At 34.9% G+C, this 14,775-nt stretch overlaps 1 protein-coding gene across 1 annotated transcript in view; it reads right to left on the minus strand.

Annotated features, from left to right (window-relative positions):
* LOC115885302 (bombyxin B-1 homolog) overlaps positions 1–13,187 on the minus strand; it is a 29,706-nt gene extending 16,519 nt beyond the window's left edge. The window contains exon 1 of the mRNA XM_030904163.1: positions 12,464–13,187. The gene's annotated coding sequence lies outside the window, so the exon portion shown is untranslated. The remainder of the gene's footprint in view (positions 1–12,463) is intronic.
* Between the last annotated feature and the right edge of the window lie 1,588 nt (positions 13,188–14,775).

Here is a 14,775-nt window from a genome sequence, read left to right on the forward strand (position 1 = left end):
GAGAGAGATTCTTAACAAGAACTTTCTTCAATAGAGATACTTGTAGAAATTTTCCACTGCTTTAACTACTGCTAGTAATTCTCGTCTGGTTTCACAGTAGTTCCTTTCCGTTTTTGACAAGGTCTTACTAAAATAACCCATGACTTTTTCTTGACCATCTTGGATCTGAGACAGAACAGCGCCTAAAGCAACATTGCTAGCGTCGGTATCCAATATAAGGTTTCCGTTGCCAAGAGGGTATCTAAGTATGGGCGCACTAGTCAGGGCTTTCTTCAATTTTCGGAATGCTTCGTCAGAATCTGAGTCCCAAGAGAGACGCCTCTCGCCTTCGGTCAATGTTGTTCTGGTCAATGGTTTTGCGTTGGTGGCGAAACCCTGTAAATAGCGTCGATAGTATGTGCATAGTCCAAAAAGCTTCGTAGTTTATGTTTATCTTTAGGTATCGGCCACTCTTCACTGTCTTGGTCTTCTGTGGATCTTCCGCAACTCCTTGGGAGGAGACTACATGGTCCAAGTAGTGTACCTTTTTTTGACACAGATGACATTTCTTGGGCTAAGTTTCAAACCAGAGCTCCCTATTCGCTTGAAAACTTCTTCCAAATTCTTCAGATGATTTCCCAACCACTATGATGTCATACAGGTACACTAAACAGGTGGTCCAGGATAGTCACTTTAACACAGGCTCCATTAGTGTTTCAAAGGTAGCTGGCGCGTTGCACATTCCAAAAGGCATGACGGTAATTTTCCACAGTCCGGAGCCCACAGAGAACGCTGTCTTCTCTCTGTCTTCGGCGCCATGTCGACTTGCCAATATCCACCCTTCAGATCTAACGTAGAAAATATCGTTGACCCCGCCAGCGTGTCTAGAGTATGTCCTAATCCTCTGGCAGGGGAAAAAATATCCTTCTTACGTAAACATTATTGAGCTGCCGATAATGAACACAGAACCTGGTGGTACCAGGTCTTTCTTCTTTACTAGTACTACTGGCGATGTCCACGGGCTGTTAGATGTTTCGATGACACCCTCTTCTTTCATTTCTCGAAGGATTTTATCAGCTTCTTCACCTTTGGCGAGCGGAAGTCTTTTCGGATTTTGTTTGATTGGTCGTGCATATCCTGTATCAATTTTATGTTGTAATTTTTTTTTTTTTTTTTTTTTTTTTTTTTTTTTTTTTTTTTTTTTTTTTTTTTTGTACAGAAATAGATCATTTTTCTTCTATTTTCGGGATATAATCCTTTAACGTTTACTAAGCTCCTTCACCATTTTTTGTCCGGGATTTTTGAAGTTGAAATTTTGGAGGCTTCCACGCTTCGATTGACTGAGGAGACCGAACAACAGTACTCTAAGAGGGTTCCCTTCTTCAAGGATACAGAATAATATTTCGTGTTCATTACTCTCACCGGTACATTTTTCTTCGCTCGTAGCATGGCTTTTCCAACAGCGATCCTCGTCCTATTTCGCTGTCATGGTTCCTTGGCTCCCACAGAATAATACTTCCATTATTCATTTTACCTCTAGGCAACCATCCAAAGATATCTCACAGCGCTCAGGGCTCGAAACATCTTCTGATACCACCACGCGAAGCGTCTCCTCACATTTTCGATGCATAGAACCTTCTTTTCATTTATTTTCAAAAATCTCCTTGTTTGAGGTTTTAGCTCAAAACCTCTAGTGGTCCATGAAGTCCATTCCGAGAATAAGTTCATCTTCGTTGTCTGCTACTAACACTCGCTGATTAAAACAGGTGCTTCCGATAACAAAATTAAGATCTACCTTTCCATGGATGAGAGCGGAGCTTCCTGTAGCTTTACGTAGTCGCCTTGGTTTTGTTTTTAATCCTTTTTGATGGTTTTAAGGATAATCGGCCTGATACGTTTGGTCGCAACCGGTATCCAAAAGCATGGTCGTACTCTCCAATCCACGAAACTGCCAAAAATGCTGTTGAACTTGTGTTGTAGCGATGCGACTTGAGCAGTTTTCGTTGGAACCTGTTGGGTACTGCTCGATATGTGTCCCTTTGATTCGCCACCCCATTCGACGAATAGGTCCTTCTTGCCTATGTACTGGTCCATTACTTTCCGCACAATGCTTTCCACGGTTTCGTCGGAACATTCGTCGATGGCCCGTACTCTTCCTAAAGACCGAGAATTTTGTTTCGCGGCCTCAAATTCTTGGGCACGTGCTAAAGCATTCACCAAGTGCGTTGGGTGGCTAGGAGAAGTGCTTGTCTCGTCTCGTTATCACGTAAGCCGTCGGAGAATGCCTGTACTGCCAACCGCTCCCTAACATTCTCTGGCGTAGCACGGTACGCAAGGCGAACGAGGCGGGCTACGTCGACTTTAAACTCCTGCAGGACTCATTTGACTTTTGAATGCGATTTTTTAGCTGGGAATGATTGACATGTTGCAAATGAGCTTGGCCGTACTCATTTCTAAATGTCGTACCAATTGCTGATAATCTTCCTGTTCCGATGGTGACAATGTCTGCAGAATATCAGTCGCATCTCCTCGCAGTGCGACAGTCAAAGCGGTAGCCTTTTCGGCGATTGTCCATCCGTTCGCTCTCGCAGCGGCCTCAGACTGGCAAAAATAATTGTCCCAAGCGGTTTTTCTGTCAAACTGTGGAGGTTTAATAACTGACTTTGAGATATACTTATTTCCGACTAGTTTCGGTGCCTCCGATGTTTCTTGACATTTTGGTGAATTTGTCTTTGCTATTTGTTCTTTTCAAAATATTCGATTTTTTCTAAATTTACATCTTCCTCAATCTCCGTTATTTTGTCTTGTAGTTTCGTAGAATTCTCTATAATCTTTTGTTTAAAACCTTTCTTATTAAATTAAGTAATTTTGTTTTTTTTTTTTTTTTTTTTTTTTTTTATTTAAATTTTCTATGATTTTTATCTTAAAATATTAAATTAAATCCTGGGAATTTTCCATAATTTATCTTTCAAACTGTTTCTAATTTTTTAGAATTCGCTGTCATTTTATGCATTCAAATTTCTCTTCCAAGTTAATCAATTTTACTATTCAAATTGGTGTCAAGTGTGGATAGAAAGTCACAAACACAATTTATTTAAATTTATTTTCTTATATTTTTTTTTGTACGCAAGAGTCAAGGTCACCTTCGAACCCAAAGCAAAATGTGTCAGGATCCTCACTTTCCTCCACCAAAACGTCTCTCAGTCTAGCTTCGCAAAATGCTTTATCCTTTCATCTGTCTCGCACTCTCTCTCTTCCAATATACATTTGAGTTCGGACACTTTCAAGTTTTCAACAATTTTTTTCAGAGCCATGGTCGGTCTTTTTATTTTTTCTTGTCTATCACACACGCCACCCTTGACACCAATTGTTACGTTTTCGTCGGTTCCGTGTGGATAGAAAGTACAATTTATTTAAACACATTATTTTTAACAACTAATTACAAAATAATAACGATAAACGACTTATAGGAACTATTTACAACGATTTTATAACTAAGAATTTATTTTGAATTTTTAGCGCGTCAACTGTATATCTTTATAACTGCCCTCTCTAGGGCACTGCCGCCGGCTTTTATACTCACAGCTAAAGAGTTTCTAGAATAGTCCATATATCGTTAGGCGCATAGAGAAGGTTTTCGTATGTTCTCGTATGTACGAGTCCATTCTAGTGGAACTCGATTGTTCTCAAACATTTGATCGGGTGAGTCATTGTGGTGTCTATGCGATGTTAGGGTCATCCGAGGGCGGGCCATATTGTGAGGTTAGGTCGAGTCCACACCGGCTCGCAACATTACTAAAAAAAGTTTCTAATAATTTTTAAGTTATCTATGGATGGGTTTAAATATAAATCTGTCATGCGTCGTGCCTTGCTGTTTTTAACCAGTTTTATTGATTTATTTAAAAAATGACAGATCGTATTTCAATTTTATTGGTTTGACGCGGTTTGACGGAACGATGAACGACAAACGAACACCGATGCGTATGAACTCGCCTTTAGATTTTTGTCATTTTTTACGCTTGTCAAAGTCTTGCCAAATTATAGATTATAATTTTGTGTCAACTTTTGTTAAATACCCTGCGTTTTGGAAGATGATGCATTTTGATTTGTATTATTACGTGTGTTTTGTGTCTTTTGAAGTCAAGTGGAGGAAAAATCGAGTGAAAATTAACTGTAGATCCAGAGCACAGTTTATGGTTAATACTCGCTGCCTAGTGAGAAAGTCTTATACACCAATGAAGTTGCCATCGATAAAGTTTGTATACCATTTCGTCGTAGATAAGTGCATCTCGTATATGGTAGAAGGATCAAACTAAACACATACTAAAAACTGGAGTATTATAATATACTGTGTCACATAATCCCATAATCGGTATCAAAATACGGAAATACTTAATTTTAAATTACTGCATGCATGTGATTATTATGTGCATTCAATCACAACAGATACGCGCGTAGGATACGCGTATACTAAGCGCGTCGAGGTCACTGACCCACACATCGATTCGGCAGGATCGGCCGCTGCTTTCCCGGCAAATGTATGCACGCAACATTATGCATGCTCGCATAATATTGTTTTGTTTTAGTCGCAGGTTGCAGATCGGGAAAGTTTTTGGCGTCTCTGTTTCGAATAGTGTTGATTTTATTTCGAGTTTCGAGTTTTGGACTTCTGAATAGTTTTATGGATTTTTTGTGAAAAAAACTAGAAGAATCGTGTTTAATCTATACTAATATCTTTTAATATATAAAATCCTTAAGTGACTGACTCATGTGTGATTCCAGTTTCAAGGGGGTGAAGCCACCCCTCAAATATTACAATATTTTTTATTTAAAAAACGGTCAAGTTTTCGAAAAAACGCTTAAACACGTATATTTTATTTTGTTTTTTACATATTTTAGGATTTTTTAAAAATGTATACAGGGTGTTTCAAAAAATCTGGTCATTGATTAATCACAATCCTGCTTAAAGCGCTTGACGTAAAAAGCTGATTTTTGGAAAACGGATTGACCTTAGGGTGTAGAGGTTCGATAAGAAGGGATTTTTCGAAACCGAATTCTAAGGGGGCGAAACTACCCCTCAAATATTAGAATATATTTTTTTTAAAAACCGGTGAGTTTTTCGGAGAAACTCTTAAACACGTACTCGAACACGTATATTTTATTTTGTTGTTTTACATATTTTAAGATTTTTAAAAATTTATAGAGGGTGTTTCATAAAATATGACCATTGAGTAATCACGATTCTGCTTAAACTGCTTGACGTTTAAAGGTGATTTTTGGCAAACGGATTGACTGTGGGGTGTAGGGTTCGATAAGGAGGGGTTTCTCGAATCTCAAATTCCAAGAGGGTGAAAACGCCCCAAATAAATATTACAATATTGTTATTTAAAAACGGTTAGTCTTTCGGGAAAACGCATAATTTATTTTGTTTTTTACATATTTTGAAATTTTTAATAAATCATACAGGGTGTTCCAAAAGTTGGGTAATTTAGTAACTGCCAAAATATAATAATATCGCCATATTGTTTTTTCTCATGCTGACATAAATGTAAGAAAATTTTATCCAGTTTGTATGATAATGGAAATTCTTGTATTGCTTTATCATCACCATTACAAATGATTAATTCGACGCGAACAAAGTCGCGAGTACACGCTAGTTTTAAATAAATCATATTTTCATAGACAAGGTTGTTTTTTAACGGTTTTAAACGATTTCTAGGCGAAAATTGGACCCAGTACCGAAAAAAATCCGCCTTCTGCGGACTCACGCTTTTTAATATTATTATTACCTCGTAGTACATGCCTAAAGCAAAAATTCACGCAACGCCACTGAGTGGATACGACAAAAAACTTAGGCAATAAATGTCATCCACAGAATCAAATCCCTCAAGTGGCAATGGGCAGGACCCCTAGCAAGAACGACGGTAAACATATGGACCACAAAAGTTGCAGCATGGTACCCACAAGGAATTAAGAGACCTAGATGGGCACATGATATTAGGAAATTAGCAGGGATCACTTGGGCCCGCATAGCCAATAATAGACAACAATGGGTCCAACTACAATGAAAGTATGTGAGGGAGGCTACACCATAACTGGAAATGGTTGAATAAGCTGAAAATGATGATGATGATTTGTATTAAATTGTATATGTTTCTAGCATAACTTGTTTGACCATGAAATACATTTATTAATTTTTAAACATACAATTAATTTATATAAGTTTATTTAAATAACTATAAAGTACATATTTTTTTATAATAGTAGGTGACATTCAACACTGAATAACATAACAACAGAATACTAATAAAAGTATACCGTGCTGGCAACTGTTACTCTTGGGTCGGTATTTACATGTGTGGAAGTAAATCGCATAGGGATCTTATTAAGTCGGAGTGAGAGAAATGCGACGGCGTGCTATTGCGGCGTTGCCGGTACGCCTTTCCCTGTCAAGTAAAGTAAAATCACGATTGCAAACCGCTTATTTTTAAAACACTTTTTTCGATAAGATAACTAGATAAAATCATTAGATATGTTTCTGAGCATCTGAAATGGAATTATAAGGATATCGTTAGGGTATAACAAGACGTCAGTAATCGCGATAATTTAAAAACTCAACTTTTTAACAGATAACACGCCATAACTTAAGAAACCACTTTAGTATTGAAACTTTTTTTTATTTTGAAGATCGGATCTTATATTTAAATAAGAAAAATTCGATAAGGTTGTTTTTTCCATACAAAAATTTTAATAAACCCATCCATTTACTTTTAGTGCAAGGCAATTTTCGGCAATCGTGTAACTTTTTTATTTATAAAGATTTTCACATACTCTCTGTGAAGAAAATATAGTAGGAATGTTAAGAAAGTTTTTGAAAAAAATACAATCAATTATTTCTAATAGATTTCGAGATATCGATTTTTGAATTCAGAGTTCTAATAGCGCGAACAATGTCGAACACCAACTCAATTCCACTTATATTTACTAAAAAGGCAGTGTTTCTAACTTGCACTTAAAAATTTTGAAGCTATAGGGAAAATTACAACGACTCGTTAATAAATAAACAAATAAAGTATCACGAGATTATTATTAGATTATAATTAAATCGTGAAGCTGAAAGCATGATGTACACATTTCCCTAAAACTTTAAGTCCTGACAGAAGTATTGATTGGATCGACCAGCGACAAATCTGCTATATCCCCTTTCACGTCTCTTAGCTATGTGCACAGTTTCATAAAATATGACCATTGAGTAATCACGATTCTGCTTAAACTGCTTGACGTTTAAAGGTGATTTTTGGCAAACGGATTGACTGTGGGGTGTAGAGGTTCGATAAGGAGGGGTTTCTCGAATCTCAAATTTCAAGAGGGTGAAAACGCCCCTCAAATATTACAATATTTGTTATTTAAAAAACGGTTAGTCTTTCGGGAAAACGCTTGCATAATTTATTTTGTTTCTTAACATATTTTGCAATTTTTTAAAAAATCCTACAGGGTGTTCCTTAGCAATGTGCACAGTTTCTCGATTTATTTCATACGTTTGGCAACGTGTTTACTGTTCTCTCTTTGTTCAGTACATTATAAACGCATTGTACTCTTCTTACATACGGAAATCTCGACCCAAACCTTTGCCAGCTTTTAGTAACACAGTTAAATTCTCCTTCATATGGACTTTTTTATAGGAAAAATGAGGAATCAAGAGACCTACAGGAAGACCAAACTTGAGATGGGACCATGATATTAGGAAATTAGCAGGGATAACTTGGGCCCGCATAGACAATAATTGACAAAAATAGACCCAGCTACAAAGAGAGTATGTGAGGGAGGCTACGCCATAATTGGAAATGGTTGAATAAGCTGAAAATGATGATTATGATGATGATTTACAGTAGAAGGAATCTCGCCCTTTATATGTAATATAAATAATTAATACCTAACATTCTTCAATAAAAATATGAATTAAAGTTGATTCTCACTGTATCTTCCGTTTCCATTCCATATCCTTTCCGTATTTTTTCTTGTATTGACGTGTATATTGTATATTGTATTGAACGGATATTGGCCATATCCGTTCCGTATTTTTGATTGTATGTATGGTACAATTTATATCATTACAAAAGTTTTATTTTAAAAATTTGTATCTTTTGAAAAAGGTAATAGGTTTAATTGGGCGGTAAAAGAATAAATAAATATCAGCAAAATTTTAACAGAGCTGGTACAAATGTAAGAACGCTGTTTCCGATACGCTTCAGTCCGTCCGCCAAAAAAATGTATGGAAGGAAAGGATATGGAACGGAAGGGACACAGAACGGATAGTGTGTATTGTCCTATTCATTTACATGATATAATAATTTATGTAAACGGAAAGGAAACGGAAGGGAGCTAATACGGAAGGTATAGTGAGAATCTGCCAATCAATATAAAATCCAAAAATTGCCAATCAATACAAACATATTATATAGTGTTTATATATTAGATTGCATTAAAATAATTTATAAACGATTGCGTAACTTTAACGATAATTTAAGTTCACACCCACATTTTTCTAATTATGTAATATCGAAAAAGAAATGTCAAACGTGTCCTTAAAATAGATAACCCCATGTGATCTAAATTTAACAACAAAATAATTATTAAGCCTTATCAATACCCACGTTATGTTTTATGATATTTTTAAATTATCATTACAGAGTTTAAATTAAAATTAGAATATATCCCGATGTGATTAACGTCTGAATTCCGTTGCCATACCGTCTCAATCTCATTCGGTTAACATGTGTTACCGCTATTCATTCTACATGTTCGTGTAACTCAATCACCTAAATAACCAATCACAATTACAATCACCTAGATAAAAAAATTGGTGAAGTGCGAGTCGGACTCGCGCACGAAGGGTTCCGTACCATTCATTATCTATACAACGTTAGACACTATATTATTATAAACCTTTTTTCCGATTTAGCTAAATTTTGTATGCGCCTAAAAGTAATTTAAAAAAAAATGAAGAAACACATTACTAAAATATGTATTAATCAATAATAAATATGTAAAAAGTAAAAATAAATATGTAAAAATATGTAAAAATTTAAAAAAAAACGCTTAAAAAAAAGTCGTCTTGACTAGGATTCGAATCTGCCTTACTACGGCTCCAACGTGATAGCAGCGTAAAGTCCTAACTCTCTAACCACGCGGCCACCGGGGACTTGAAAGATTCTATGTAAAATTCTTACTTAAAAGATAATGTTTAGTGAAAGTACTTTTTTATTTATTAACATTTATTTAATTCTATTTTTAGTATTTGTTCTTATAGCGGCAACATAGATACATTATCTGTGAAAATTTCAACTGTCTAGCTATAACGATTCATAATAGACCTTTGTGACAGATGGATAGCGAAGTCTTAGTAATAGAGTTCCCGTTTTTACCCTTTGGGTACGGAACCCTAAAAAACAATACTCAATACAATTTCAGATTTCGTTATGTAACCCAAAAGAATATATAGAGGTGAGCAAAGATTGAACGAGTCGTTCATTTAATAATAACTTTTTTAATTACGAGTATTAAAAATGAATCATGTGATTATATTCACTTCTTACAATACGGTTCGTTCAATTGAATCGTGGCCAGCACGGATCCATAACATTTGAACGATGAGCCGTAAAAAAGAATCGTTAGAATTGAATCGGATCACAATGCGATCGTTCGTTCAAAGAGTCTTGAGAATTGATTCATTGCTTACAATACGGTTTGTTCAACTGAATCGTGGCCAGCACGGATCCATAAGATTTGAACGATGAACCGTAAAAAAGAATCGTGAGAATTGAATCAGATCACAATGCGATCGTTCGTTTTTACGGCGCGGCGTTGATATAGGCATAGAGTCAGGCAACAATATTTAAAGTTGAACAAAAGCCCTAAACAAACATCATGGGCATAAAATGCAAACGATAAGAATGTTATTTACAAGAAAAAAACTTATTTGTGCTTAGTATGGGAGTATCTGTAAGGTATTTAATTTTTACGTTAATGTTTTTGTTAAAAAATAATATTACCGACTATAAACCATTGGGCAGTGTGAATAAACATTTAGTAAAAGCTAAAACTTACATTTTCCTAGCAAATGCTTAGTTTGCAGTGAATAAAAAAAGTATTAGCTTTTACTAAAAATGCAATTAGCAAAAGCTAAAGTTTTTTGCATTGTCTAAAAATGGTGTGGATAAAAGTAAGCAATTGCTAAGAATATTAAGGAAAGGCTTACATTTTTGCAAGCTTGTTAAACCCTGGCTTAGAAGTAGTATTGTTTAGTATTGTTAAACAGTTTGGCAGAAATGGCTGCTTTTATGAATATAAGAACGGTAAAGTTTTATCCTTAAAGAAAAGAAAGTCGTGCCGAAGAATACCACGGTCTGTATAGATTTAGTGAAAAAAATGTTGAGTGGATAGCTATCCATTTTTTGAAGCCAAAAGTGGAAACTACATAGCGGTGGTGCAATTTTGGGTCCAAAAAAACAAATGCAAATATTTTTGTGATTTTTAAGTGATCCTGAACTTAAAATAGGGATCGGAAAAGACGAAGGAGTTCATATAACACCAATATGTAAAACGATATCTCACGTTTTACCAAAAATAGTTGAAAAGGCAGGAATTTGGATAAAATTTCCTACAGAAAACTCGACTGTCCAGACAATTAACGAATGGGCAGAGTTGTATAGATTTCCCTGTGCTTTTGGTGCGGATTGATTGCACTCATGTACCAATAATAAAGCCATCGCTACCTGGTGACGAGTATATCAATAAGAAAGGCTGGTGTAGTACAGTACGTCTGTCCGTTCTGTAGCTACGGGGTATCCGTGAGAGGGGAAACGATATTCTCTCGATGTTTTTCGTAAAAAATAGACGACGCGTCCCATCAATAAAAATTCGACAAATTTGCAAGTGGCTAATAAAATGAGTGGGCGGAGCGATTTGCGGTGACGTACTCGTCAAGTCGACGTATAAAATATATTGCTGTTTATTTAAATGTTTTTTGTCCGCATTCCTTTCATAGACACAGATCCAGCAGACGTACTATATAAATGTGCAAGCAACTTGTAACGGAAAAGAATTGTTTACATCCGTAGATGCTCAATGGCCTGACTCGGTGCACGACAGTCGTATTTTAAGAAGATCAAATATTTTAAAATAATTATTTACCAAATAAGATTTTTAAGTAAATACTTAAAATATCTAGCTTTTGCTAGTAAGTAAAAGCAAAAGGTTATTCACTTCAATTTCAGCAAATGCTATTAGCAAAAGCTAAATCTACCTAGTACAAGCTAAAGCTTTTACTTAATACTAAAAGCAAAATCTTAGTTTTTATTCACTCGGTCCATTAAATGTCGGACTAAAAGACCAAATCGTGTTTTTATGCAACTCCAAATAAATATTGTTGGCCTCTGCTCAATATAATAAAAAAACGGCGTCAGCGATGGTTATAAAATGAAAATCGCTGTCATTTTATATGTAAAATATATGGGCAATGTGATCGATATTCATTTCCAAGCCAACTGGATGCAATTTTTTTTGGATGATGCGGTATTATTAAATCGGAATTGAAATATGGCTCTAAAAATATTAAATTGGTATTAAGAAGTCTTTAATAAATAGTATATATGAATTGGATTGATAATTTAATATTATTTGTAAAATAATCAATCCAATTACGCTAGCGTCATAAAGTGTTGAAAAGCAAATAAAAGAACTGTATATTTAATTTTCTAGTAACTTAAGTAATTCTCCGGCCAAATTATTGCCGGTAGTGCTAATTACGATTCTTGTTTTTATTAAACGTAAATTGTGCATGTGGTTCGTTCAAATGAACGAATCCTAGAAGTCGATTCAATATGAGAAATTGATTGACTAAAAAGAATCGTAATGCCCATCACTACGTCGCGTCGTACTATTCGGGTCGCTCTCAGGAGTATCATGGCTTAGCCCGATCCTGTCGTGTTAAGCCACATCCAAAATTCTAAACACGCGTGATTTGATTAAGGCTTGATTAAGATTTGCCGAGCTTCAGCATTTGCCATAAAATAGCGAGCAATTTGTTACAAGACCATATAAATTATATATCACTGTAATCACAAAACTTCAGTCTATTTCCGTATTGTAACGGAATTTTAAATTATGTCTTTATTTTCGAGAAATTTTAGTCCAAACATAAGGAATATTTTGTTGGTGTTTGACCATCAAAATCTTAAAAATAAGGAAGTTTTCTAAAAATGTGCTACAATACGGATATAGTATAATCCTTTATCTTTAATTTCCTTCTTCATTTGTATAAAAATATCTAGCCAGTTTTAGATAAAATGTTAAATGCCTAACGCTTATCTTACTACTTTTTCGGACTCTTAAGATTTAAGTCTTTTTGAAACTGACTTGTTGCAGTTCTGCTTATTATAATACTTATACAACTAGAAGAGGTAAATAAAAAAAATATTTTTACCTTTGTGAATGACTACTTTTTAGGAACTGACAAGCCAAAGAACTGCTTTCGCCAGCTGGGATCGAAGAAGTTTTCAAATTTTCTACACCAACACCGACCAGGCATTCACTTCCCGACATTACAATTTCTCTAACGACTTTTCCGAATCGAACTTTCTTGATATTAGATAACTAATTAATCACTAAAGTATTAGATTCCTTTTTAAATTATCACAGCCTATAAAAATTGGAGCTAAATGATCACGTTTACTCCTCAAACAATTCGGGTTATCTGAAAAAAAAAATACTTGCTGTCTGGACGACACAACAGTAAGAACTAAACGCCAGACTGAATGTGTTAATTTATAATTAATATACGGTTCGTTTGATGATGTAGCTACCGACTAGAGATAAATCCCTATGTGTATTGGCAAGTTTGATGGACAAAATGATATTTGGATAGCATAGGCGCTACGAGCGCTCTAATTATAGGGCTGATAAAATGCTCTAGTCCAGGAGGCAGTGAAGATTTTCGTTACATTTTCCCAGGCAGCAAACACCGATAGAATTGTTTGGTATCTTATTCTAATATACAGGGTGTTCCTTAATGACATGCTAATATTTAAAGGGACAATTCTTGCACCTATTCTAAAGAGAAAAACTTCCATATGAATGTATGTCCTAAACACGTGCGCGTTTTTTGAGATTTTTTTAAGTCCATTGATACTTTCTAGCGGTCAAAATCAAACTCGTCTAAATAGTGTAATGCTTTAAGCCCTTATGGGATACAAACCTCGGAATTCATTTACTGTGAACGAGTTTTTATAAAAATGTTTGCATTGTATTGTTAATAAGATATATTACAAAGTTTACCCATTTAAATTCGTTGCTTTTACTTTGGTATTTAAATAAACACACATATACAAATGCATACATACAAGATGGCTCCGTATTCCGCAAAAGCTTGGTATCAGGATTTCTATTTGAGATTTTTACTCCAAACCTTTTACAAAATATGTGTTTAATGGTAGTTCACTTTTCAAAAATATTTTTATAGATATACAGGGGAGTCAAATATATATCTATATTTGTTTAGCTGAGTGAATTTGCTATAAAATTCCGGTTCAAATACCTTAATACCATAAAGTATACTAAGTGGTGTTTGAATGATGACCACAACCATGAGGACGTCAATCTAGACGTCTAGGAACCTTCGTATGAGAACTTCTAATCGAGATGATCGACTTATTGTAAGTTTATCGCTAAGGAACCGCCGTTTGCAAGGTTTTCAAATTGATAATGAATTGAACGAACCTAAGAAACGTACATATTAACTAACGGACTATAAGAAGAAGATTAAATGAAGCAAATCTTTTGCTTCGGGACCAAAACTTACTAGATGTGTTGACTAGGTCCAATGTAAATCATGGTTATGCATGGTCTTAATGTAAAAATTACGAAAAAAAAATTAGTGCCTTTTTCAAAAGCGAATATTTCCAACAAAAATAAAGCTAATGAGATGAACCAAAAAACAAACCATCTAGAAAGGATGTATCTAGATGATAAAATTTTTAAATTTCTTGTGGTTTTACCATACTCCACAGGGTTTCAAACTTTAACCAAAATATCAACATTTTGTTTTCCCTCGTATAATTAACAGATGGGGAGTTTCATTTTTAATTTAGAAAATGATACTAAAAAGTGAAATAATCTGGCTACACACTGCTTAAAAAATTATCAAAATCGGCCCATTAAAACAAAATCTATACTAATATATAAAATCCTGTGACAAAAAAGTGACTGACATACTAGCTTTTTCGTTTTCCTGTTATTACCGATTCTGAACCGTCCTAGAACTCTGCAGCGCATGCGCAAATGAAATAATGTCTTCATATTTTCTTCTGCGCATACGCATCACAGTTCTAGGACGGTTCAGAATCGGTAATAACAGGAAAACGAAAAACTAGTATGTTCATGCTCAAACCACTCAACGTAAGAAGCTCAATTTTGGCATACAAGTTGATTCTAGGGTGTAGAGGTTCGATAAGAAGGGATTTCTCGAAATTCCAGTTCCAAGAGGGTGAAACCACCCCTCAAACATTACAATATTTTTGATTTAAAAAACGGTCAAGTTTCCGAAAAAACGCTTAAACACGTATATTTTATTTTGTTTTTTTTTACATATTTTAAGATTTTTTAAAAATATATACAGGATGTTTCGAAAAATCTGGGCATTGACTAATCACGATCCTGCTTAAAGCGCTTGACGTAAAAAGCTGATTTTTGGAAAACAGATTGACTTTAGGGTGCAGAAGTTCGATAAGAAGGGATTTT

The sequence above is a fragment of the Sitophilus oryzae genome, unplaced genomic scaffold, assembly GCF_002938485.1.
Source record: "Sitophilus oryzae breed Bouriz unplaced genomic scaffold, Soryzae_2.0 scaffold_379_pilon_pilon, whole genome shotgun sequence".
Classification (NCBI taxonomy): domain Eukaryota; kingdom Metazoa; phylum Arthropoda; class Insecta; order Coleoptera; family Curculionidae; genus Sitophilus; species Sitophilus oryzae.